This window comes from Chelonoidis abingdonii, chromosome 11 (assembly GCF_003597395.2).
Source record: "Chelonoidis abingdonii isolate Lonesome George chromosome 11, CheloAbing_2.0, whole genome shotgun sequence".
Lineage (NCBI taxonomy): Eukaryota > Metazoa > Chordata > Testudines > Testudinidae > Chelonoidis > Chelonoidis abingdonii.
This window is the reverse complement of record NC_133779.1, coordinates 6,507,218-6,519,302: the sequence shown is the minus strand read 5'-3', so window position 1 is coordinate 6,519,302 and position 12,085 is coordinate 6,507,218. Positions and strand designations below refer to the sequence as shown.

General features: G+C 57.5%; 1 protein-coding gene across 2 annotated transcripts in view; it reads left to right on the top strand.

Moving 5' to 3' along the window:
• The first annotated feature begins 5,196 nt into the window (after positions 1-5,196).
• Positions 5,197-12,085, top strand: part of EXOC3L2 (exocyst complex component 3 like 2) — a 37,804-nt gene continuing 30,915 nt past the window's right edge. Inside the window, exon 1 of one of the 2 annotated variants that reach the window (XM_032798034.2) lies at positions 5,197-5,298. The gene's annotated coding sequence lies outside the window, so the exon portion shown is untranslated. Of the gene's footprint in view, positions 5,299-6,540; positions 6,699-12,085 lie in introns of those variants that run through there. The other variant, XM_032798033.2, reaches the window with a different exon arrangement.

The following is a 12,085-nucleotide window of genomic DNA, read 5'->3' as shown; positions in this document are numbered from 1 at the left end:
CTCATTATTTTACGTGCTACCCACAGTGCACGCTCCAGAATCGAACGCTCAGCCTCGGACCATGGACACACACCACCGAATTAATGTGCTAGTGTGGAGCGCCACATCGACTTTATATATCTGTTTTATAAATCGTTTAAGCTAATTTGAATTTATCCTGTAGTTATAGACGTAGCCAAGAGTCTACATGGCTATTTTTAGTCCTGGAGCCGACGTAAATTATGCCTGGCACTGGATCGTTGCTGCGAGGTCTTTTTGCTGTGTAGATTGTATGCTAAACCCACTCCCCTCCGAAAGCTGGAGATAGAACCAGGAGTGCTGCCCCACTCCCCTGCTCTGACCACTAGACCCCACTCCCTCCAGAGCTAGGGTAGAACCAGGAGTCCTGGCTCCACTCCCCTGCCTGACACTAGATCTCACTGCTACCGTGCTGAGGGTACAACCAGAGTCCTGGCTCCAGCTCTTTCCTGAGCTGCCGCCCCAGTCCTTCTCCCACGACATGAGCTCTGACCTGCTGCCAGACCCTGCCGCCCGGGCCCTGTGTGCTGCGATCAGGCCGCACATGTTGCCCCTCCCCGCTCCTGCCTGGGTGCCAGTTCAGCGCAGAGGGAGCCAGACCGTTTCCTGCCCGTCTGCAGCTCTGGCTGGGGTCATTTCCTGGTCTCAGCCGGCGCCTCCGGGCTTGGGGATGTGACTCACGGGCTCCCTGCCCCAGGGTCCAGCGCATGCCAGCCTGGCTCCTGTCCTGCTGCTGGGGGCAGCTCCGGGCAGGGCTCCAGCCTCAGGACCTGCTTGGCACCAGGCCAAACAGGTGCACTGCTCATTGCTGGCCTGGGCACAGCTGGTATCTGAGCCAGGCAGGGAGCTGCAGAGGGGTTGCCTGGCTTCCCTGCTTCTAAAGACTCCAGGGGACCCTGGGGTGTTGAGCCCCACAGGGCTGGGGTGTGTGTGGGTCTGCAATAGCACTGTTGGACACAACAAGGGAGACATGGCAGTTTTCAATGTTCATTCCCGGTTTGGGCTGCAAAACGGGTTCGCTCTGTTTCCCGGAGAGCTTGCTGGCCTCTGAGCTGTAATCCCAAGCATGGGAGCAGTCGAACAAGGGGAGTTCCTGCCCCAGGCCGGTCCAGGGGTTTGCCGCTCGCGCACCAAAAAAAAAAAAAGCTGTGATCGCATCTGCGGCAATTCAGTGGAGTCCTTTGCTCCAAGCAGGAGTAAGGACCCTCCGGCGAATTACCCCGATAGCTGGACGTGCCGCTCCTCTCCGGAGTGGCCGCCCAAGCACCTGCTTGCTAAGCTTGGTGCTGGAGCCGGCCCTGCTGCCTTGCAGGCTCAGCTGGGAGCCTCGGCAGGCCCTGGAGGGAGAGCAGAACGGAGCCTGCTGCCCGAGCGAGGGCGCAGACGTGGGGCCTGCTTCAGTCTGTCTACACTGCTATGTTACAGTGCAGCCTGTTGGCAGTGCTGTGACCTGGCAGTGTAGCCACGCTTTATTGCCGGGAGCGCTCTCCGGGTGATAAAAATAACCACCCGAAGAAGGAGTGTAGCTCTATCGGCGGAGCATGGTTTGGTGATAAAGTGCTGTCTATACTGTTTTCTTACACCCCTGCAACTAAAGTTTTAGCTGCGAAGTGGCAGTTAGACCAGGACGGCTCTAGTTTTTGGCTGCCCCAAGCAAAAAAATTTGGCTGCTCCAACCCCAGCCCTGGGCTCCTCCAGCACTCCCTGCTGCCCAGCCTGGGTTCTCTCCCCACCCACACCTTGCTGCCCCAGTGATAGGCTCCCCCTTTCTCCCCACTAGTGCCCTCCCAACCCCCTGCCGCCCCAGCCCTAGGCTCTTCCCCAACCTGCACCCTCCTGCCGCCCCAGCCCTGGGTCACTGGTAACTCGCTCCCAGGGTGGGTCATTCAGCAGGAATTTTGGATGTGCACAGAACACAGACAGGACTGGTTCCCATAGGGTTACGAGCTGCAGTAAGTGGAACAATTTTCAGCTTGTGTGATTGGAGGATAACTGGATGCATATTATAAGACATCCTCCAGAAATGAGGAAAGCTGAGGTGCCTTTATTATTCTTTTGTTCCACTTTTCTTTCGATGGGGATTTGCCAGCTATCCCCGCATGTCCCCATCGTCCCCGTCATGTGGCTGGATGTCCCCCCCTTCTCCCGTTCGTCCCCGTGTGCTCTGCCCGATCCCCCCCCCCCCCCCCCCCCCCCCCCCCCCCCGCGCCCCCCCTGTGCATATCACCTGTCTTTCCTTATTAACAACAAAAAGGCAATGGCTGTTGAAAATAGCAATTCCAGTCCTAATAACCACTGGGAAGCATTTCTTGCTCAATTTTATCCTACTTTTTTACAGCAAGTTGCAGTGGATCAGTATATTTGATTTGGGAGAAATGAAGTAACAGCTGCCCAAATTGAGCTTGAGCCCTCCTGAGGTTTGAGGGTGTTCAAATCTGGAAGGCAGGTGCTAGATTCCCTTTCTGAATATTAGCTAAATCTGGAAAGGAAAAGTCAATTTATGCTTCCATGGCTCAGAAGAGGAAATCCTCCTAAGTGCCTGGTACTGTATCTAAAGCTGCCCAGGTCCAGAGCCTCCCCTCCCTTACTTTTCATTTTCATTCCCACAATTCTAGTGGGATCCACATACCTCCCTTGCTAGGCTTCAGAGAGAGAGGGGCACGGTCCATTTAGACCACCCAATTCCTTCATTGGGGGCTGCAAGGTGAGGTCACACCAGTATCCCTAATCCAGTCTGGGGAAGTCTTCTGAAGGGGATATCTGGGGCACAGCCTTCTACTCCTTGGGCACACTTGTTCCCCATTCACAGTGCCACCCCTTTCGACTCACAGCAAGCTGCAGCATGGCTCAGCTACTTCACTCCCTACCCCTTCCTTTCCTGTTGATAGCTGCCAAGGGATTGCTGGGAAACGTATTTCTTTCCCTGCTCCAGGGCTGACTCTCTAGGCAGAGAGCTGGCCCAGGAACTACAGCTCTCAGGGTCCTGTGGGTTCTCAGCTCCCGTGCTGGATCCCCAGCTGCTCCGTGGCTCCGCTTCTGCAGGATTGTGAGAGGGCAGGAAGTGAGTTTAAAAAAAAAGGATTTCCCAGATGCCGCCCCCTGCAAGTGTGCTGCCCCAAGCACCTGCTTGTTTTGCTGGTGCCTAGAGCCAGCCCTGGTTTAGACACAGTCTTAGCTCCAGGAACAGGCAAGAAGGGGCTGGGAAGGCCCTGTCCTACTCTAGGCTCCTTACTGTTCACCAACTGGTTTTCTGAGTGCTCTAAAATCCACAGGCTGACTCGATGGCTGTGCCCTATGGGTGCAGGGGGGTCCCTACCTAGCTCTGGGAGGGGTGTGGAGTCTAGTGGTTAGAGCAGGCAGAGACCTGGAATCAGGACAACGAGGTTCCTTTCTTGGCTTAGGGAAGTGGGGTCAGTTGGTTAAAGGAGGAGGGCTCAGAGCCAGGACTCCTGGGTTCTGGCCTCAGCTCTGAGAGCGGAGTGAGTCTGCTGGTTAGAGTGGGGAGGCTGGGAGCCAGGGCTGCTCCAGCTCTGAGAGGGGAGCGGTCCCATTCTGGGGTTCTTTGAGCCAAGCATTCCTAAGAGATGGTGCCTTGTTGTAAAACAGAAAGGACACCAAGGTTCTGCAGATCTTATCACGCCTGTGTGTACACCCCGGGGCAGGCTGGGCCCACATCCAGCCTGCCCCGGGGATGTGGGCGCCCGAGCGTGGGGAGAGGACTCTGCAAAATCAGCCAAGGTCCCAGCCACCTGCACCCCAAATCAAGGGCCCCTTTGGATCTGGGGGCAGCTGAGCCTGGCCCGGCTGGGGGCTGCCTTGGGGCCAGTGAGGCTTCTCCCCTCCAGGGGCATATAGCACATTCCCATCTGCAGGGCTCAGGTACCAGCGATGGACCCTACACCCATCTGCCCCAACAAGCACCCACGCAAGGGGGAGGTGAGAGCGGCTGGAGACAGCCTGGCTCAGGGGCGGGGCATTGGCAGTGCCCAGCCTCCCACAGTAGCTGCATCCAGCTCCTGGCGAGGGTGTGGGGGTGTCTGGGTGCAGGTGTGTATACATAAGCATGTGGCATGTTTGTGTGTGCGCGCTGGGCATGTCTATATGAGCATACAACTGTGTCCATGCATATGTGTGTGTTTGTGTGCATGCTCACACCATTCTGCAGGAGCCCCATAACCCGGGTGGCTCTGTGCGAGCAGCTCTGCACCCTTCCTGCCCATAGCCCAACGCAGCTCCATGCAGGGAGCTCCGCACCCTTCCTGCCCATAGCCCGACACAGCTCAGTGTGGGCAGCTCCGTACCTGTCCCGCCCCATAGCCTGACACAGCTCAGTGTGGGCAGCTCCGTACCCGTCCCACCCCATAGCCGACACAGCTCAGTATGGGGAGCTCTGCACCCTTCCTGCCCATAGCCCGATGCAGCTCACTGTGGGCAGCTCTGCACCCTTCCCGCCCATAGCCCGACGCAGCTCAGTGTGGGCAGCTCCGCACCATTCCCACCCCATAGCCCAAGACAGCTCAGTGTGGGCAGCTCTGCACCCTTCCTGCCCATAGCCCGACACAGCTCAGTGTGGGCAGCTCCGTACCTGTCCCGCCCCATAGTCCTTGACTCAGTGCTGGGCCGCTCTCGTACCCGTCCACCACCTTAGCCGACGAGGTCACTGTGGGCGCTCTGCACCCCTTCCAGCCCATGCCTGAGCGTCAGTGTGAGGCGAGCTCCGCACCCGTCCACCCCATAGCCCAGACAGCTCAGTGTGGCCAGCGTCTGCACCCATCCCATCCCAAGCCAGGTAGCTCGTGTGGGCTGCTCTCTGCTGCATAGCCTGGGTGTCTCCATGGTGTGGCTCCCTACCTCGAATATTGAACCTGTAGCAGGACCCCCTCAATTTTCATGCTCTCAAGACTAAACATGCAATTGGGAGTAAGAGCTCAAGTAGATTTGTGACATTACCGCTGCTTAAGCCCAGCGCCTGAGTTCATCCCTAAGGAGGCCACTTCAGGGACCCCTAGGCAATATCATCGTGTGACTTGAACTGGGTGATTCTTTTCAGGGCCTTCCAGCTGCTGTGGTTAAGGTACACCCCGGGCTGCCTCCCGCCCCCCCCTGCCCCTGAGGGAGGGGCTGGGGCGGGGACTTGGCCTGTTGTCACAGCGAGTTTCCCGGAGTGTCGCGCCAGCCCCAGCGGTCAAGACAGGACGCTGGCGAGCGGCGGAGCGGGGTAGCCACCTGCCAAGCGCGGAACGCGGGGGGCCGCTCTCTAGGGGCGCGATGCAGACCCAGGTACGGCTGCATAGGAGGCAGATGCTTAGGGGCCGCGCGGGAACACGCCGCAGAGACCACACACGCGCTGGCTCCCAGAGGACCGCTGGCGGGGGGGGTTGCATGCCGCTCAGGTGCCCGGGAAGCCCCCCCAGCTGCAGCGGGTCCTCGGGATCGTGCCCGGCCGCGTACCGTGCTGGCGCTGCCAGCCCGGGATGGGCGGGCATCGGGGCGCTCAGCCCCGGGATGGGTCACGGTGGGACCTGGGGGGCCCCGCGGGGCGCCTTGCGGCGGGCCCTGGGGGGGGAAACCTTGGCGGGGACGGTGTCCGTTCGGTTGGGGCTGAGACGGCTGTGTTGGCCTAGGGTGCTGTGGGAAGGGAGGCGGGGGCTGGTGCGGGAGCGGAGATCAGGGGGGCGTGTGCCGGCTGCAGGAGCAGGATCAGAGGGCTGTGTGCTGGCTGGGGGAGTGCGGGAGGAAGAGTTCAGGGGGGCGTGTGCTGCGTGGGGGGTGCGGGAGTAGGGATCAGGGGGCTGTGTGCTGGCTGGGGTGTGGGAGGGAGTTCAGGCGGGCTGTGTGCTGGCTGGGGGTGTGGGAGGGGAGTTCAGGGGGCGTTGCTGGCTGGGGGTGCGGGAGGAAGTTCAGGGGGCTGTGTGCTGGCTGGGGTGTGGAGGCGGAGTTCAGGGGGCTGTGTGTGCTGGTGGGGGTGCGGGAGCGGTTCAGGCGGGCTATGTGCTGTTCGGGGTGCTTATGGGGGGAGTTCAGGGGCTGCTGCTGGCTGCAGGTGCAGGTTCGGAGGGGGGCATGTGCTGGCTGGAGGTGCGGGAGCAGGGTCAGGGGGCTGTGTGCTGGCTGGCGTGTGGGAGGGACTTCAGGGGGGCTGTGTTCTGGTGCGGGGGGCGGAAAGGGATTCAGGGGGCTCTGTGCTGGCTGGCGTGTGGGAGGGGACTTCGGCTGTGCCGGGGCTGGTAGTCTGGCTGGGGGAGTGTGGGAGGGAGATTCAGGCTCTGGTGCTGTGGGGTGCAGGGCTCAGTGGGCCAGTGCAAACACAGTTGCTCCACTGGTGCTTCCCATTTCGCTGCCACGTCACCAGTGCCGCTCTCCTGTCGGGATTCCTGGGGTAAGTGGCTTCAAAGGTTGGGCCAGGGAGTGTGCTGGCTGACGGGGGCCGTGGCCCGCTGGGCTGTAGCTTGCCGTCGCGCCAGGCTGTGTCAGCTGGCATCACCATAAACTAGCCTGTGCTGCATCCTGACGCGTCAGTGCCCGGAGAAGCTCCTCCCTCCACCCTTCTCCCCAGGTCTGGGTCTCTGCTCTAGGCCTCGGTGGAGCAGGTGCTCAAGGCCACCTGCGACTGCTGGCGAGCAGGGCAAGTCCTGTGCTCAGGCTGGCACATGGGTGTCAATCTGCTGGCTTCAGGACAGGTGGCACCGGCTCGCAGAAGCCCTTCTCCTTTGGGTGGCGGAGGCCCCGGGTGTTTACTCTGCCCCAGGGGCAGCACTTTCACTTCCTTTGCTGCCTAAAGTGGGGGAGGGGGGCATTTCCTTTGGCAGGAGCAGAGCTCAGCTCTCCCAGCGTTCCCGGCCCTGGGCCACTCAAGGGCAGGGAGAGCCTGTGGGTCGCCCTGCAAAGCAGTCACCCAGTGCTTGTCAGCCCCCCCCAGGGCACCTCACCAGGCACCTCCCTGGGCATGGCTGGGCTCTGCCACCCTCTCTGCCTGCGATCAACAGCCCTGGCAGCCTGGGGCCAGGGGCACTGCCTGGGCATGGCTGGCATCCTCTCTGCCCTCACCACAGCCCTGGCAGACTGAGGGCCAGGGCACTGCCCTGGGCATGGCTGGTGCTATGTCTGCCTCTCCCCAACAGCCCTGGCAGAACTGGGGGTCAGGGGGCACTGCCCTGGGCATGGCTGGCATCCTCTCTGCCTCTCACCAACAGCTCGGCAGAACTGGGGCCAGGGGCACTGCCCTGGGTATGGCTGGTGGCTCTGCCTTCCACAACAGCCCTGGCAGACCTGGGGGTGAGGGGATCAGTCCCCATGGAATCCGTTCTCTTTGCCACTGGGCCTGCCCAGCACCCAACCTGGGGAAGCAACCCCCTCTGGGCCTCCATCTGGCCCTGGTGAAATGGGGGGGGCTCCTGCCCTGGCGAGGAGTTTGGAGGTCGAGGGTTGAGAAGCCCTGACTAAGTGTATTAGAACTGCTGTTGTCTGAAAGTCGCCCAGACCTTGGGGGTGGGGGCTCTGCCTCCTGTTGTGCATCTGAGGTACAGGGAGGCTGCAGCTGGGCTGGGTCTAGTGGTGATGAGAATCCGTGAAAAGGGTTGGAAGGAATCCACCTGCCCAGTGGGGCAGCTCTAGCCCGTCCGAGTCCGCGTGTGTGCCTCTGCGGCTGGAGGTGTGGGCGGGGTGCGGAGGGAGGGTGGTGGAAAGGGGCTGGGGGGTGCGGAGATGTGTTGAGGGGGGTTGTGTCAGTATATTTAGTTTGTCTCTCTCACTCCATTAAAAGGAATTCTTGTGACCTGCGCTCCCCCACCCAGTGTTTGCAGCAGATCTTTGCTGTTCAGCTGAACGCACCCCTTGGGCCTTTGCTCTGTCCCAGGAAATTCCCTTCCCGTGTGGCTGACCCTTGTCTACGTGGGAGAGTCTGACCTGTTCTACAGGTGTAACTAGCCCTGCCTGGCTGGGGAAGTGGCCCAGAATGGCCCTTGCGGAGTCTGTCCCCTGCTCACCCCGCCCCCCTGACACTGAGGTAGAAGCACCTGGGATGGGTTTAGCTCAACCCTCTTCCCCAGGGAGGTGAGCTCAGGGCTTGTATGCACCTGAAATTCGTCCCAGTGTAATGAAAGCCATCCAGCCCTGCTAGGGCAAGGACAGTTATACTGGGATAACTGGCAGAGCTGTTGCCACGCTGGATGGGGAGGGAGCTCTCTGAGTATATGGCCCCTTTGTCCCAGTGTTGCTGTGCCCAACTAGGCTGGTTAAAATCATGTGGTTGCACTGGGACAAACACTGTATGTGGCGCAGGGATACTGAGATGACGTGCTCAGCATAGCCTCGTGGATAGACTCAAGCCTGTTCCTGGCTCTGCCACTGGCCTGCTGTGTTACCCTGGGCAAGTCACTTTGCCCCTTGGTGCCTCAGTTTACCCACCTGGGGATAATGACAGCGACCTGCTTTGGAAAGCATGTTGAAACCGACTGTTGACAAGAGCTGGTTGGGCATGAAGAGCATCCACAGGGATGGCGCCGTCTGAGTGGGTCACTTTAAATTCACACCTGCCGCAAACACTTCCCATGTGGCCCAGGCCTGAGCTATGGAGGGCTCCTATGGGAAACGTGGGCAGTGCCAGAATCAGGGAACCTTCCCAGGCCAGGCTTGCACCCCCACCAGACATTGTACTGGGAACCCCTGGGCCCAGGCTTCCCCCTCTGCCAGCGTCCCATTTCCCCTAGGAGCACCACACGAGGCAGGAGCCCCCTCCTTGGGGGTGGGGAAGAGAGACAGCTGGATTGGGCACCCTGGCCAGTCTGTGTACCCAGCACTTCTTCCCTCCAAGATAACAGCTAGTCCTGACATGCCAGTGCCCGCAGTCTTAGGTGATGGTGCTGAAGGGTCAGGGTTTAAACTCACCTAGGAGACAGCCCAGGGGGAACAGGGATAGATGCGCATACAAGATTTTGTCTTTTCAAAGCCAAACCCAACCCTCGGAAATGGTGGGGAGGGGACAATGAGGCTGATGTGGGGTGGGGGGGGAGAGGAGGAGACAAGGAGGCTGATGGGGGGCAGGGAGGGACAGGATGATGAGGTTGATGGGGTGGGGGATGATGAGGTTGATGGGACAGGTGCGGACCATGAGGTCAATAGGAGGGGAAGGGACAATGAGGCTGATGCTGGAGGGGTGAAGGGATGATGAGGTTGATGGGACAGGTGGGGACTATGAGGTCGAGGGGAGGGGAAGGGATGATGAGGCTGATGGGGAGTGGGAAGAGGAGGGGACCAGGAGGTTGATGGTGGGGGAGAAGACCAGGAGGCTGATGGGGTCAGGGGGAGGGATCTTGTCTGCTCTTAGCAAATATCCCCAGTGGCTGCTGGACATGGGGTGCTAGATGGGGAGGACTCTGAGCTACTACGGGGAATCCTTTCCCAGCTCTCTGGCTGGTGGGTCTGAGCGCTAGAGGTGGAGTCAGGGCTCAGTTTCTACTAGCTGTGGTCTCAACTTGTATGTTCAGCTTGGCAGAGGCCCTGGGAGGTTTCCTCTTCCCCTGCGGCCTGGGACACGGGTCACTTGCAGATTTGAACTAGAGCCAATGGTCGATTTGCTGAGACTCAGTTCACGTAGGGAGCCAAGGACATTGGTGACTCCACTCGAAGTCCTGGGATACCGTGGGGTGAGGAAGGGGGGGAGGATCTGTGGCTGGATGGACGAGAAGCTCTGGCTGTGGAGGGGGCATAGACAAGTTAAGGAGCCCAACTGACAGTTGTCTGGGCAATCCTTGCCCTTCCCCCCGATGTGGGCACCAGTCCTTGTTACCACAGGCTAACTGGGGTTTTGGATCAGAACCACACACTTGTCAACATTTAATTTTGATATTGGAGAGTTTAAGGGTTAAAAATCAGTTACAGTGAGTGACCCGTGATTGAGATCCTGACAGACAAAGCCTGGGAGAATTATGCATACAGAGAAGGGGGGTCTTTTAAGAAAAAGGCCCCAGAGCAGGAACAGAAACGTCTGTTAATTGCCAGTAGGGTGATCAGATAGCGAGTGTGAAAAATTGGGATGGGGTGGGGGGTAATAGGAGCCTACATAAGAAAAAGCCTCAAATACTGGGACTGTCCCTATAAAATCGGGCCATCTGGTCACCCTGTTTGCCAGTGATAAAGAAGCAGACCCAGCGAAAATGCTTGTAGTGAGAAACCAGCAGTTAGAACTTGAACAACAGCAAAAACTAGCTGATCTGGACGGAGAAGCTGCTGAAAGACAATGCCTGTGTTTTGAACATGAACAGAGAATGGCATATCTTCGAGAGCAGGAACTAGAGGCTAAGGCAGAAGTGGACAGACTTAAGCTCCAACTCAAGAGAATAAAGGAACAACAGGAACTGTATCATCCTGGAAAGCCAGCTCCTCTCACCAACAGAGATGGGGATAGAATCTACCCAGTTTGTAACAATGTTGGTAGGTTGTTGGACTCTAAGCAGTTATCTGCGTGTAACCAAATTTACCCCAACACTGCCATCTTTTATGTAAATACTTTTACTGGGAGTGCAGGTGAAGGGAACCCCATAACTTGCACAGAGAATGTAAAAGTCAATGGGAAAAGCTGTGTAGGGCAAATTACAGCTTCTACATCACTCTTGTTAAAGCAGATCTTGTCAAAGAGGAAGATCATTTACCAAATAAGAGGATGGATATTGTAATCCTCTATGAGTTTACTGTAAGTGTGCCTTTAGCCAGAATCCATCTTGAATGGAATGATGTTAAACAAGAAGTTATAGCTGCTGTAAGGAAGTTATTGCCTAAGGATCTTATGATTGGGGATGATATTAAAGCTTGGTTCAGTCAAGTTGATGACATAAACCTGTGTCTACTAGGGGCAAGATTTGCCTGTGGAGGGCTTCTCCAAATGTTTGTCTGAGGAAGATGGCTGTTTGTCCGTGCAAAGAAGCAGGACAGATGTGGAAAACATTTCTGAGTGTCTGTCTGGTATCTCAGAAGTGAATCTGGCATTCGATAAGGCTCAGGAAGACGTTTCTCTAGAGCAAATGAAAGTTGGTGATCAGGTTAAAGCCCTAACTGAGGAAGGAAAAGGGACAGTCTTGGGGAGTGATATACTGTTGGCGGGTAAAGCTTGGGAAAGCGAGTCTGACCCAGATAAAAGTCTTGTGCTGAAAGTAGCTTAGTGTAATAAGACAGTATTTGGGGAAAACAGCAGTTTACCTGTTAAGGGAGGGGAAGGCAAAGAAAGTGTAGATGAGCCTAGGCAGCCTTGTGAGCTGATGGCTTTGTCTAACCAGCAGTTTGGGGAAGGCAAGGTCAGTGGAACATGAGTGTCCCTGTACGTTACCTGTTACCAGTGTGGAGAACTGTGACAGTGAAGGAAACATTCCTGTGTCTGTTAGGGGTAATGACTTGCCTATGGAGCTACCCCGATCTCCAGGCAATTGTCCTTGAACAGCCCTGCGTGCTGGGACAAGGGAAACGAGATCCCAAGCTGTTTGGCTGATAAAGGGGAATGTTTCTCCAGCTGTTTTCTGTTGGTAGAGCAGACAGAAAAAGCCTGTCCACCTGTGATGGTTGAAAATGTATCAGATGACCCCGAGTTGATTCTGGATACAACTAAAGCACAGGAAGGAAGTGGTCCTGCTTGTGTGTACGTACTGTGCACATCAGGGTGTATTGGTGGGGGGCTGCCTGGGATGGGACAGGAGTGTGGCATGGCATGGAGTGGGGGCACATGGGATGGGTATGCATGGGGGATCATAGGGGGTACGTGGTGTGATGGGTATGGTGGGTGTGGGGTGGGGATACATGGTGTGTGATGGGGGCATATGGTGTGGGTTGAGGGTATGCTGGGTGTTATGGGGTACAGGGCATGTGCGATACAGGGTACAGGGTTTGCAATGCGATACAGGGCATGTGCGATACAGGGTACAGGGTGTGCGATACAGGGGTCATACAGGCTAATATGAGGGGGCAAGGAGTCCAGGAGAGCTGGCTGTATTTTAAAGAAGCCTTATTGAGGGTGCAGGAACAAACCATCCCGATGTGCAGAAAGAATAGCAAATTCAGGCGACCAGCTTGGCTTAACAGA